We start from the raw sequence: 15,159 nt of genomic DNA, 5'->3' as shown, positions 1-15,159 counted from the left end.
CCTTCGAACTCGGGCGTGGCCTTTGCCAATCTAGTTCCCGATTGTGTTTTTCAACTATCGGGATCCTGGAGATCTCGCAGCAGGCCCCACGTCTTCGAAAGGCTCATGTTGCCTTCCATTTCATTACCAGTTTTATTGAGTAATCCTCAATTCCCTTATCATGCCTGACTATTCTTCGCCTCAAATTTCGGTTCCATGTCTGTGTGCGGTAACTCTTTTTTATTCCCCGTTTAGCTTCCCATATGTGCAGGAACTTGCTGTCGGTGATCGCCGGCGCGTCATCCTCCTGTAGGTCGCGGTAGCTGTCGTAACGTGGCGCATGAGGGCCTCCACCCATTCGTCCCTATTCTGAATGTGCCCCTCTACACCAGAGTTTTCCCTGATTTGCTTGCTTTTATGCCATTTAATTACACTGGGATTCTTTCCGCGTCTTTGACTCCCCGTTTAAGGATTAGTGCAGAGACATAGTCATCGCTCTCAAAGTTGAGCTCGGTGTTTCCCAGCCAACTTCTTCCACGTTTTTGGTGAAGGTTAGATCTGGCATAGTGTTGAAGCTCACGCCGTTGCCCATCCTGGTAGAACAGCCGGGGTCTGTTTGCAGGGTGAGGCCCAGTTCCAGAAAGTGTTTCCACAGCTGCCTTGTATTCCCACTCTTGGTCGGCCTCAGTAAAGTGCCCTACAGTTAGCTGGGAATTGGTTCCTGCTGCTTTGATCACTTTCCGAAAGAGGACGCTGAACTTATCCTTGTGTAGGAAACCGTAGTGAAAGAAAATGGCGAATTTTAATGAAATTAAAGCACAGCTAAACAAAAATACAGGAAAAAAGTCAAACATGGCTGCCATTGACGCCACTCCGTTTCAAAGGAGACGCTCCTATCTTCCATCCATCCATGTCATCGCTCATCCTTCCTACCGGTGAGGATTTCGACGAGAACCGCCGCAATGTGACGGGAATTCCTTTTGTGTGCGATTGCTGCTATATTCCTTTTAACGAATGTAGTAACCCGGGATTCTTCCCCAACCTGCACCACGGCAGCAGCGTGACGTCTGGATGAATTTACGCAATAGCCCCCCCCTCCCCCCAAAAAAAATAATAATTGCTTTTGAGGAAAGAAAATGCGGCGGTAACTGGTCACATACGTCGATGGACACCCGAACCGCGCCGTTAGGAAACAGATAACGGAAGGATCAAAATAAAAGAAAAAAGATGCCATTGAGGAGGTGTCCAGAAAAAAGTTAAACATCATTGCGGCGACCCCCATTGGGCGAATGCGAAGCCATTGACGCCTGTTCCACACTTGTTGCTTCTCTTTGCTCCACTTGGGATTTTTTGCCTATCTGCCTCATTTGGCACTAGCACGAGCCAGGCGACTGGTGGTGGTGGTGGTAAACAATTATTGACTATGTACGTACGAGGGGGTGCTTGGGCACAGGCCCTATTGGCCCAGGTCCTCACAAATCTAGCTGGTGGTGGTGGGGGTGAAAAACATTTATGGGCAATTAAATGTTTTACAGAAAGGTGATTGGGGTAGGACCCTATTGGCCGTTTCCCTCACAATACTAGGTGGAGCCCCTATTCCGGTGCCCCATCGGCAAGCAACTCCGCCCGCGTCCGTTGAACCAAGGCCGTTTGGCTCTTTAGGTCTTGACAGTCGGTGATGATGTGATTTGACTTGGGATTCGTGAGACCCAGAGCAATGGCAATCTCCTCGGCGTGTGTTTCGCTGTAGGCTTTGAAAGTGAGCCCGTTAACTGTGTTTGTGTTGTGTACGACTGCGGGCGTGTACCACCCTCCGTGGTGTGGGCCGGCAACGTCCACGTAATGCACGGGTTCTTGGTTACCAATAGTATCGCGCCAACGCTCCCGCGTGCGCCTGGCGACGACCACTATGGTCTTCTCTGGACATGTTGCGGGGAAGGGGTCGGACCCGGAGGACGCGTGTCCAGGGTTCTGGCACTCCCTTCCTTTCCTCAATGTGGTAGTCGTGTTGATGTGTAGCCGGTCCAAGAGGCTGCGACCGGACGTGGTCTGTGCAAGGCGCGTGTATTGGTTGACTAAGTGGGCTTCTCAAAGCTCCCGGAATGTGTTCACTGAGCCCAAGGCCAGAAGTCTCTGGTTGGACGTGGCGACCGGTACATCGAGAGCCCGCTTGATGACTTTCCGCAGGATGACCTCCAGTTGGTTATCATTGTGTTTGCGCAGGTGCAAGTAGGGAGTTGAGTAGAGGATTCTTCTCGTTACGAAAGCATGGGCAAGCTGCAGTGCATTCTTGCTTCGTAATCCGCCCCGCTTGTTGGAGACGCAGCGGGCCATGCGGCCCACCTGATCTCCCACCGTGCGAAGTTTGGCTAGGGTGGTGTCGACTCTGCGTATGAAGAGGCCAAGGACGCGGATCTCCTTGGCCTCCCGGAGCGGTCCCGAGGGGAGAGTGATGCGAAGGGGAGTTTCGTCCCGAGGGGAGGGACGTAAGTGCACAAATTCTGATTTAGCTGGGGCGCACTGGAGTCCGCAGTAGGCCGCGTAGTCGTCGTCTACGGTCGCCGCTGCTTGCTGGCAGGACTCCATGTGGCCCAGGTTACCTTGCGTGGCCCAGATTGTAATGTCATCCGCATAAAGAGCGTGATGTATACCGCGCAGAGAAGACAATTCGGAGGGAAGACGAAGCATTGCCAAATTGAAGAGCAGGGGAGACAGGACCGCGCCTTGAAGTGTTCCCCTCGAGCCGATGGTGTATGGCCCGTGTTCCGCATCTTGTAGGCGTATATAGGCTTGACGGTCTGTTAGAAATTGTCTTACGTAATGGAATGTCTTGTGGCCACAGTTGGTGTTACTGAGGTGGTCCAGGATTACTTCATGTTTGACGTTGTCGAATGCGCCTTTAACAACCAAGGTCAGGACCACCTTGTCGTTGTGGGGACATTCGACAGGATCTAAAATGTCGTGGTGGAGCTGCAGATATATATCCTGTGCTGACTTGTGAGGACGAAGTATTTTGTTTTGAGCTCGCAAGAGGGCGAGCTCGCGCTTGAGTTCCGGCGTCTCGGCGGTGCTGGTGGGGGAGGAGGGTAAGGAGGGGAGGCGACCCTCGCTCAGCTGCCTGCCTTGGGTTGGCTGCAGGCGGCGCCGCCAGATGGAGCGCTGAGAGCTGGGAAGTCTGTATCTCCAGGAGGTGACGTTACTGCTGCTTTCTTGCCAGGGGGAGGCGTCACGCCACAGCGTGGCATCTTCTGGTTCATTTGCAGCCGGCCGGTGGCGTGACTTCCCCGTGTCGCGCCGGAATTGGCTCCCTTGGGTGGCTTGATTGGCGGCCTGGGCCCTGGTTGCGGAAGCCGGATGAATTTGTTGGTGCATTGGCGGGAGCTGGTAAGGTGCGGGCCCCGGCAGATTATGCACATGGGATTGCAATCGTGGGGGCCATCCCTTCAGTACAAACCACCACGCCCTGTCCACAAACGCCGCATCTTTCCTTGACCGGGGTGGGACAGTTGTCCACCCGGGGCCCCAGCTTGCCGCAACGGTAGCACGCTGGCACCTTTTTCTTATACACCTTGACGGGAGTCAGTTCTGCGTAGTAGTGGACGTAACGCGGAACGCTGCGTCCCTCGAAAGTCAGCACAGTTACATTCGATTTTCCCAGCTTGGCAACTGGACTAATTCACCACCGCGCCACTGCACACTATGTTTCAAGGATTCGCTAGTTTCAAGGTTATGGACAGAAATCACACCACGACACACATCACCAGTGAGCTTGAGTTTGCCGTCAAGCTAGAGCGATCCTTTGCTGGTGGTAATTTGGATGTCCGTCAGAAGCTTTCGAGCTACCTCGGGGTTCTGTGTGCCATAGACGATAATGTTTTGTTCCCAATTGGGAGAAATTGTAATCGCATTCATGTGCTGCCTGCCGATGAGTCGCGAAATGAAAGCGCCGTGCTCACCTTGCTGAAATCCTGTCTAAAGGGCGACCGTGCTGCGCCGCCTGAGCACGATGGCGTAATCGTCAGGGTTCATCTTGACCGTTGGCTTGGGCGTCCACTTGGAGGCTGGTGAAAATGTCTTCTGTGGACATTTAGAAGACGGAGCGCGAGCGTCTCCCGTTGCTGGTTTGTCGAGAGGATTCTTGTGCATTGCAGCTCCTCGTGCGTTCTGCCGGCGGCGGCGCCGGCTCTCAACGACTTGAAAAAGGGCAGCTTGCTGCGCCGAAAAGGTGGATGGGCCATCCTCTGGCTGGCTTACAGGGACACACAACCACGACAGAGTCGTAGGGTCGTAGCCGCGTTGGAGCTCCCATTCTAGAGCCCAAACAGCATCTAACGCCGCTCGCATCCTGACGATCAATGTCCGTTGGGACGGTAGGTTATGGCAGCTCACCAGATCCGCCTCCCAGGCAACCCTAGAAGGATGGGAGACGAAGGATTGTAATTAGAGGGGCAGGCCAAACCATGTGGGAAACGTCCGAGAACGTCGCTCATCACAGGCTGCAGCCACCATAAAATTCTGGGTTGATGTGCCGCAATACTACCGGGCACAGCATTATATTAGTAAAAATTTTGAGAAGGAGCTGTTCGTCTGCTCTCTGGAGACCCTTACAGGGTTCCGGAAAGCGGCGATGACTGTCCTTATAATATGTAGTGATGTCTTTGAATCCAATTACAGATTCGGTGGGCTCAGAATAGGCTTCCAGAGCAAAGGTGAGTGCCCAGAGAGAGATCGCGCGGGCCGTCTGATCGTATCACACATTGCGCTGGCGTGCATGGGGGCCAGCAGCTCAGATGAGATTCCAATTTGGAGGGTCGCCCAACCTACAGCAATTTTAAGGCGAAAGCCTTTAATGCCTCATACTGTCGTTACCTGCCGTGTCGGCAGATTTGTCCGTGTTTCAGCGTCACTACTTAAAAAGAAACTGCGTCGACGCTGGGAATCGACCCAGGGCCTTTGGCATTTGAAGTGTTGACGCTACCACTCCGCCACGAAGGCTCAGTGTTTGACCATGAATAAAGGCGCATCTAGTGAATGCATGGGTTTCAAAAATACAATGAAAGGAATAAAAATAATAAGAAAAAAAAAACAATAAATAAGGAAATAAAAAAATGAATATAAATAGAATGAAAAATAAAAACAATAAAAACAAGAAGAAAAAGGAAATAAAAAACATTCTATGAAAAATACACAAAAATAAACAGTGCGCCAGGAAACGCTTGCATTGCAGCACTTTAGAGAGCCAAAGTGCCTGCTGAATTTTTTGTAGGATGCGCCGGGCGAGAGGAGGTATCCAATTCCGCTCGTAAATGTGACAGGCCTCCATCGAGTCGGTATCGATGTGTTTTATTTCTGGGAGGGAGTGGGTGAGCGCAATCGCGATTTCCTCCGTATGTGTTTGCTGTAGGCGCGGAACGTGAGTCCTGCCAGTGTTGGTGTTGTGGACCACTGCCGCTGAACCACCCTCCACGGTGCCGACCGGCAGCCTGCACGCAGTAGACGTGTTGCTGTCGACCATAATGTCACTCCAGTTCTTCCACACGCTTCTGGCGACAGCCATTATGGTCAGAGTGTGACATGTTGTGGGGAATGGGTCGGACCCTGAGGGCCCGTCTCCAGGGTTTTGGCGATAGTACCCATTCCTCAAAGGTGATGGCGTGTTGAATGTGGAGTCGGTCAAGAATGCAGCGACCGGATGGCGTTTGTGATAGGCGCGTTTACTGGTTGCGGAGATGAGCATCTCTCAGCTCCCGATATGTGTTGACCATCTCAAGGTCAAATAAACGCTGGTTGGATGTAATAATGGGAAGGTCAAGAGCCCATTTGATGACTTTGCACAGTATGACCCCGAGCTGGTCCTGGTCGCGTTTGCTCGCGCGAAGGTGGGGTTGAGTAGAGAATTCTATTCGGTACAAAGGTATGATCCAGCCGAAAGGCATCTTTGCTTCGTATACCCCCCGCGCGCTTTGGAAAGCCGCGGACCGTACGGCCACCTGTTCGCCTGAAATGCGGAGTTTCGCGAGTGTTGCGTCTGGTCTGCGTTTTTGGTGAATAAAGAGGTCGGGGATGCGGATCTCCTTGGCCTCTCTATTTAGGCCCGAAAGGAGTGTGAAGTGAATTTAAGTGTAGTCCGGAGGGGTGGGACGAATGTTGACAAATTCTGATTTGATGGGAGCACATTGGGGGCCACAGTATGCAGCGTAAGCGTGCACTACCTCCGCTGCCTATTGTAGGCAGGTCTCCATGTTCCCGAGATTGCCTTCTGTTGCCCAGACAGAGATATCATTCGCATATAGGGCATGCCGGATGCAGACCATGGAGCTTAATTTTGCGCGAATGTCTTTCATTGCGAGGTCTGAAGAGGAGGGGAGACAGCGCTGCACCCTGTGTTGTACCCCGGAATCCGACGGTATAGGGCCCACATTTCTTATCTTAAATTGTAATGTAGGCCTGTCGACCTGTGAAAAATTGCCAGATGTATCGTTACGTATTCTGACCACAGTTGGTGTCTTGTAGCTTATTTGGTATTACTTCATGTTTGACATTTTCAAAGGCTCCCTTCAAATCCAAGGCCAGGACTACCTTGTCATTGTGAGGGAGTTCTTTCGGCGCGAGCATGTCATGATGGAGTTTCAGAAGGATGTCTTGTGCGGATTTCTGTGGTCGCAACCAATGACAGTGTTCGCAAAAGAGTAAAGTGTCTCGAGGTGAGTGGACAGCTGTCTCGCACCATTGTCTCCATCAATTTGGAGACGCAAAACATGCGGAATATGGGCGCAGGTTCTCCATATCTGTTGGCTTGCCTGCCTTAGGAATTAAGGTCACTAAGGCTGTTTTCCAATGATGAAGAAGAGAAATCTCTCCAAGCCAGGTTCTGTCGATGTATTCAAGCAGGATACGAAAGGTTGCATCTGGAAGGGTCGCAGGAAGTTTGACGGAAACCTTTGTCCCAGCCCGTGCGTGACCGTGCTCCATTTCACCTAGGGCCTCCTTCAAATCACAGAGCTGAAAATGGGAGTTCAACTCCAGTTTTGATTGGCCTACAACAATAGGAAAGGGGAGGGTCTACGAGGTACAGAGACGTCTGTCGCACACTGCTCGGGCCAGCCAGCTGTGTTGTATTACAAGGAAAGCTATGAATGGCACGTTGGAGATGCCGCACCGTGTCTGCACATGTCTGAGTGGCGTTAATAAATGCACGAAACAGACACCGGCTGTTGCGACCAGCGATCTGGCACGCTGCAGTGCTACACTGATTCACCTAGTTAAGCGTGAGTCGGCTAACTGAGCGGCATAGTCGGCAGCCTTCTGGGTGAGTTCAAGAATGCGGTGTCTGACTTTCTTATTGTGTTTCTGCTTTTCTACCGTGTGGTGAGACTGCCGCTGGCCTCCCAAAGATGGCGAAGATGGTTTTCTATTTCGAAGGTGCAGTCATTGATCTTGATGCATTTTCGTTTGTGCGGAGAGTTGTCATTGAAGGCGTTACCCACTCTTGATATATTGAACAAACAATGTGGACAGGCGTAAGCATCGAGCGGAACTCAGTTCAATCGGGACTGTGCGCTTGAGCTGTGCGGCGTTAAAAGGACATTGCGTAAATGAACAGATTAATGATACAGTGGTCATGCCAAGTGCGTCTTGGGTATTACGCCAATCGGCTTGCCGAATATTGCGCCGAAGGGCTATGTCTGGGCCTATACCTCTGGTTACTGAGTTGCCCATGCGAGTGGGGCTTGCCGGATTGGTGAAGAGAGTAAGACCGAGAGTCGAAATTAGCTCCGCCACTTTTCTGCCTCAGGTTCCTCTCTAAGGTAGCCTGACATGGAGCGTTGAAATCTCATATATATATATATATATTGTATTCAGTAGGGGTTCCAATGGCCCAGTTTACTAGTTTAGGTACAGTATTACGACAAACGCGACTGTTCTTTTAACGTTTATTTTGTTAAAAGAACAGTCGCGTTTGTCGTAATACTGTACCTATATATATATATATATATATATATATATATATAATTAAATATTTAAAAAAATCCCCTGTGTTGCCTTGGTTTCTGTGTCGCTGTTGGCTTCTCTCATATGTACTATAACGAGCCCCTTACTTCCCTTAACTTGTCTGCTTAATTGCTTAATGCGGGCCTCGGTTCTGGCAGCCTTGATGCCTTAGAAAGCATAAGAGGGTTCCCACACAGCTTCCACCCTCGCTGTTCGATGACGTTCCACGTCACACCAGCGGTTACTCACGACGTACTACGCCCGCCGCTTATGAACGTGGGTAACGCTGCTGAACACTCTCAAGGTAAAGTCAGCTGTAAACATAAATACCCCCGAAAGCAGAAGATCTGACAGCCGTCGACGTAGCTCAGTTGGTAGAGCACCGGACGCGTAACTCGGAAGTCGTGGGTTCGGTTCCCACCGGCGGCATGTGGTTGTTGTTTCTTCTACTTTTCTAATCAATTATCTTGAAGCGATAAGACATTCAGTAATACTCTTCATTGATGAACACCACATAGTATTTAAATATTTAGAAAAAATCTCCTGTCTTCCCTTTGTTTCTGTGGCTGTTGGCTTCTCTCTTTCTCTCTCGCTCACACACGCGCACACACACACATACATATACATATACATATACATATATATATATATATGAATGAAGCCAACAGCCACAGAAACCAAGGGGCACAGGGGATTTTTTAATTTATTTATCTAATATATATATATATATAGTAACCAGCCGGAGGGACGACGCTTACAGCAGCATGGTCAGTGCAGGAATGACCCACTGTTTATTGAAGGCACAGCTTTTATAGGCACGAGCGAGAGCGCTGTACCTACTGCGCATTACTGTTGCGCATCGGCGCGATACAATCAATGATGTGCGGCACTGATACGAACACGACACGTGTCCGTTACATCCTCCCTCGGGAAAGAACAAAATGAAACACTTAAATATAACAGTCACAGTTAGGGCACTTGATTAAAGTGTTCGTCATAGCGTAGCCTCTGTGGGGGCCGGGAGGTCCGAGTTGATCTTCTCACGGTGGGCAACGATGGGGTGCTCGACGGAGAATTGTATCCACTTGCTGGTCGAGACGATTCCTCACCGTTTGTAGCAGAGGTCACTCTAGAGGATTGTGCACCTGATTCAGCTGGTGTCGTAGGTTGCTGTGTACGGGGCTGGGAACCCGAACAAGTGTCGTCGCTGTCACTGGTGTACTGCTCCGCCGTCCTAAGCAGATGCCGGCGGTTCCGCCGCAGCATACGTTGATGTTTGGTTTGTACCAAGTAGGATCGTGGAGCGCTTTCAGCAACGACCTTCGCTTTACGCGACCAACCAGCAGCATCCTGAAGTCGCACCGTTGAGCCTCTGTGTAGTGCTGCCAAAGGCTTTCCAGCCCTGGCTTGGTGGCGTTTCCTTACTGTAGTACGAGTCACCCTGCCGAAGTCGGGAAGGTTAGAACGAAGTCGCCTTCGCTGAAGAAGCTCACCCGGATAATGCCCATCTTCCAGCGGTGTAGAGCGATATGCAAGAAGACCAAGCCAGAAGTCCTCCCGGGCGTCGAGGCTCTTTTTCAGGATCCGCTTCACGATCTGCACTCCTTTTTCCGGCGAGCCGTTCGACTGCGGATAACGGGGGCTCGATGTTATATGATGAAAGTCATATGCTCTGGCAAACGTGGCAAATTCATGGCTCGAGAACTGGGGTCCGTTATCCGTGCATACTTCCACTGGTATACCATACCGGGCGAACATGGCGCTAAGGGCTGCGATCGTGGTTTCCGCAGTTGTGTTGTCGAGCGTGTCGACCTCGGGAAAATTCGAAAATGCATCATACGCAACCACGTACGACTTGCCCGCATAGGAAAAGATATCTACTCCCACCCTGTACCAAGCACATTTTGGAACGGGTCGCATTAGCAAGGGTTCTTCTGGCTGCCTGTACGCGTATTTTCTGCACGTTGCACAGCTTTCCACACGGGCAGTGATGTCGCCATTCAGACCAGGCCAAAAAATAAGTTTCCGAGCCCTCTCCTTACATTTTTGCATCCCAAGGTGGCCCGCATGAATTCTTTCCAACATGATGCGTCGCATACTTTTCGGTATGACGACTTTAGTGCCTTTCAGCACTACTCCATTAACGACAGAGAGTTCGTGCGAAAATGGCTTGAGTTCACCTGTCACTGGCTGCCCGTCCACCAAGCATGCTATCACAGTCTGGAGGTAGCAGTCCCGTGCAGTTTCCAGCTGTAGCGACCGCAGCGTTTCGGAGGTGACCATGTAGCCCAAGGACTGGACGGCGTGAACCTCAACGTCGTGTGTTGCGCCAACTTTTTCTTCGCCCTGATCCTTTGTTGACCGTGACAACATGTCAGCGAGAACCAGATGTTTTCCTGGAATGTACTGCAAGACAAAGTCGTACTTTAGCAAACGCAAAAAGAATCGTTGCACTCGTGGTGGCATGTCAGCAATTCTTTCCGTGCTATCGCTACCAGCGGTTTGTGGTCCGTTTCGATAAGCACGTTTCTACCGTACACGAACTCGTGAAACCTTTCGCAGCCAAAACATATCCCAAGTGCCTCTTTCTCAATTTGGGCATAATTCTTCTCGGCTTGCGTTAAAACACGAGATGCGTATGCTACGGGCCTCCACTCACCACTGTAGTCTTGCAGTAATGCTGCACCAACGCCGTCTTTTGATGCGTCACAGGTAATCTTGGTTTTTCGCTGCGGATCAAAGATTGCGAGAAGGGGGGCGGTGGTCAGGATTTGTGTTAGTTTTTTCCACTCCTGCGCATGGTTTTCCGTCCATTGAAATTCTGAGCGTGTCTTGATAAGCTCGCGTAGAAGCGTTGTTCGCTCGGACAGGCGTGGCACAAACTTACTAAAGTAATTGAGTACGCCCAGCATTCGCTGAACGTCACTTTTGGACGTTGGTGTTGGGTATATTCACCAAGTTTTTTATCAGCTTAGGGTCAGGCGATATGCCCGTTCGGCCTATGATATCGCCAAGGAATCTGACTTCTTTCACCCTAAACTTGCACTTCTGGATGTTGAAAGTCAAGCCGGCTTTCTCGGCGGCTTTTAGCGCTGCTATCAACCGCTCATCGTGTTCTTGTCTACTGGAACCCCATACTAAAATATCGTCAACATATACCAGTACGCCGGGTAGGCCATCAAAGACTTGGCTCATACTCTGTTGAAATACCTCCGGTGCGGAAGAAATGCCAAAGGGCAGCCGGAGAAAACGGTATCTCCCGAACGGCGAAGAAAAAGTGCAGATCCTCGAAGTCCGCTCATCAAGCGGTATCTGATGATAGCCCGAATTTGCATCAAGGCAGCTGAAGTACTGGGCATTTGTTAAACGGGCTTCCAAATCTTCTCGCCTAGGAAGCGGGAAATGCTGCCTCTTTATGTACTTGTTTATAGCCCTGGGATCCATACACACCCTTAACGTGCCATCTTTCTTCTTTGCCAAAACTAAAGGGCTGACCCAGTCGGTAGGCTCGTTCACCCTAACAATGATGCCAGCACGTACCATTCGGTCAAGTTCTTTTTTAAGGGGTTCTTCTAGCGCCACCGGAACTCGTCGCGCTGGTTGCACTACTGGTATCGCTTCAGGTGACAAGACCATACTGTACGCCTGCTGCAAACAACCAAGGCCCTGGAAGATGTGCCCGAAATTTTTCAGAAGGTCATCAGTTGCAGTCTTGTCTACGGCACATACCCTACGCTGGACTAGCCCCAGAGCTTCACTCGCTTCTAGCCCAAGTATGGCTTGACGCCCATTTTTCACCACAAAGAACTTCACTGTGGTAGAAGTGTTCCCAAGACGGACTTCAAGCGTACACGTTCCAAAACACGTTATGATGCCTCCGTTATACGCCCGCAGGATCGAATTAGTCGGCTTCAGTTCTGCTGCTCCCCGCAGTTTTTGGTAAATGGACATAGGAAACAAGCTTGCTTGCGATCCGGTGTCCACTTTAAAACGGATCGCACAGTTACGAACTTCAGCCTTGACCATCCAATCCCTCTCGCGCTTTGCCGTGGTGATTTCTAGGATGTCAAAGTCCGCGTCTTGCTGTTGTCGCACTTCACTGACCCCGGCTGACGCACAGCAACTTGCGAAATGGTTCAGCTTGTGACACAAACGACACTTCTTTCCAAAAGCTGGGCATTGCTTAGGTTTGTGCCAGCGGTTGCACTTATGACAACGAAACTGTTTTTTTGCTTCTTTCCCCTCTTTCGAGGGAGCCGCGCGCCTCGAAATCGCGTCGACACTCGTCCCCTCTGTGCCAAACTTCATTCCGCTGTGCTAGCGTCTCTGCTGCTCTGCACATTTCCTCTGCTTTTTTCAACGTCAGCTGGTTGTCCCGCAGCATCTTCTCACGTAGTCGAGGATTACACGTGCCAAATACAATCTGGTCCCTTATCATCGATTCTTGCAGCGTGCCAAAGTTGCACTGTGCCGCTTGCTTTTTCACGTCACGAACAAATTTTTCAAAAGGTTCTCCCTCCGCTTGCTTTCTTGAACGGAATACGTATCTTTCATGTACTTCATTGCTAACTTCGGCACAATAAGCATCAAACTTGCTCACCAAGGTGCTGTAGTTCGTCTTGTCTTCATTGTCGCCAAACTGGAAGTTGTTGAAGACGTCCAAAGCGTCGTCGCCAGCAATGCTCAACAGGAGTGCCGCCCTCGATGCTTCCGATCTGGGCTGGTCCTTAGTCTCCGTCGCCTGCAGAAATAACTCGAATTTCTGCTTAAAACGCTTCCAGTTTTCTGTTACGTTACCAGTCAGCCGCAATGGCTCTGGTGTCTTCAGCAGGTCCATAGCACGCCGGACGCAGGGTCGATTCCATAGGCCTCAAAGGGCCACTTCTGACACCATGTAACCAGCCGGAGGGACGACGCTTACAGCAGCATGGTCAGTGCAGGAATGACCCACTGTTTATTGAAGGCACAGCTTTTATAGGCACGAGCGAGAGCGCTGTACCTACTGCGCATTACTGTTGCGCATCGGCGCGATACAATCACTGATGTGCGGCACTGATACGAACACGACACGTGTCCGTTACATATATGTATATATATATATATATATATATATATATATATATATATATATATATATATATATATATATATATATATATATATATATATATATATATATATGGGCGACCAGGGCCACGAGCAACTCAAAGGCTCCAAGATAAAGACGAAGGTGGACTCGCTTGTGCCGGTTATTGAAACACCCTCAACTCCACTTGGTTAGTGTGAAGGGATATGTTTGTGTCGATGTTCGCGATCTAAGATTAGGGACCATGATCAGAGGTTGAGGAGTGAAGGATAATGCTGCGTTAGATAGGTTCCATCCTCTGGCGGACGAACCCGTGCAGATGGCGCGTTCCTTTTTATCAGAATCGCCAATGCGACGAGAAAATTTTGTGGTGCGTGCGCGAAGCTTACGCGGTCCTACGCATTTAGAGAAACGTGGGTGTTCAAGTAATAACAACCACCACTGTGTTCTGTTCCCAATTAAGGGGAGATATTTACTGTGTTGAGTTGAGTTGGTCGAGCGTAATGAGTGAGGGCAGCGCCCAACTCATCGGCTTGGAAAGCTGTTTTGAGAGAGACCATAGTTGTAGGCTTGCGCACTAGCACATTAACCCCGATGTGCATGCGCACAGTTGGTTTGGGCACCCACGAAGATACCGGTGTGTTGTGTTTCTTCGTAGGAATGTTGGAGGGAGTGCGATTCTCCCCTTTCGATGAATTAAGTGTGGAGCCTGCAGCCCCCTTAGCGAAAAGAGGATGTGCTAAAAATGCATTTCAAACGTATTGTATTAATTTCATATTTATTTCGCATTTTTTTGTCCCTATGCTTAAACTGCAATACGAATGCTTTCTAAGTATACTAGGAATAATATTTTAAACGTTCTTAAAAATACGTGAAAAGTACATTTTTGCCCGCTTAGCATATTTATAATGCATTAAAAATATAATAAAAATATACATTAGAGATATACTAAAAATATACATTTAATACATTAAAAATGTGTTTACTCGGGCTTAAAAAAAAGTCTACTGGGCGGCTCCATGGAATGACACGGGTTAATTCATCAACTGGAGAACAAATCGTACACGGGTATTTATCATTAATCAACAGGAGTCTGATATTATAAGGTCACGTGATTGAATACGGCTACATACAGCATACCAAGACGACAGCGACACAGCAAACAACAAATCCTACGACAAGCGCTATACTTGGCTTGCCGTATATATACCCAGCGAAAGCGACGCACTATTTTGCACGGTGATACCTTTTTTTGCGCAAATACTGCGGGCTTCCAAATTATCGCAGAAGTACCCTACTGGTCGCGTTCGAATCTGGGATTAATTGAGAACGGAATTGCTAGTTGAAACTTGCGTCAGGCACAGGTCAGGAGTCGAACTGTCAACCAACAGATACATGGGCGTGTAAGGGAGCCGGTCTGTCCTGCCACACGGGGTCCTTTCCGCTGGCTTATTCGGACCCAGAAGTACCCAAGGCGCTTTTGCTGGTATAATGCTATCACGTTCTCACACGGAAATGTTCGAATGACATTGAGTGGAATGGCATTCGAGAATAGGAATGACATTCGGACTCGATGGACTGCCGCGGTGCTGCACGACACTTTCGAAACGCATTCGAAAGCCTCAGCTCGTTTTCAGTGTACAGCGACGACGACGACGGCGGTCACACTAGTCCGACAACGACAGTATATATCACGCTGAACAACAGCATGTAATTATAGTGAAATATCTAGTTTACTATAATATGATTCTAGAGGGACACGTTTTTCAGGCCAACGACACCGACGAATCCGGTCGGCGGACGGTCAGCCTTGTCGGCGGCTGAGCGAGAGCACGGTGATGAGGCGGCGGTGTGTGCATGCTCGCGCTTCTAAATGAGCGAAACGAACGGCTATATTTCACGTGTGCATACCTGAACACTCACCAGCGATAAGCGCTTACCAAATCAGTTTCAATCGACGACAGCTCTGTTCCCTTCCGCGACTACTAGGCCCAGCGAGTTCGCAGGGTTGGATCTGTGATTTCGGCGGTTGTGAAGAGCGAATCACAAGTTTTAGCGAATGCAAATGGTCACCAGGTGTAGTTTTGGCAACAGTGACCTGA

General features: G+C 49.8%; 1 protein-coding gene across 1 annotated transcript in view; it reads left to right on the top strand.

Moving 5' to 3' along the window:
• LOC149360289 (uncharacterized) overlaps positions 1-15,159 on the top strand; it is a 98,925-nt gene that overhangs the window by 48,925 nt on the left and 34,841 nt on the right. The gene's annotated exons all lie outside the window — the stretch shown is intronic.

Source organism: Amblyomma mixtum, chromosome 2, assembly GCF_055824585.1.
Source record: "Amblyomma mixtum isolate Tamu chromosome 2, ASM5582458v1, whole genome shotgun sequence".
Classification (NCBI taxonomy): domain Eukaryota; kingdom Metazoa; phylum Arthropoda; class Arachnida; order Ixodida; family Ixodidae; genus Amblyomma; species Amblyomma mixtum.
This window is presented reverse-complemented; position numbering and strand designations above follow the sequence as displayed.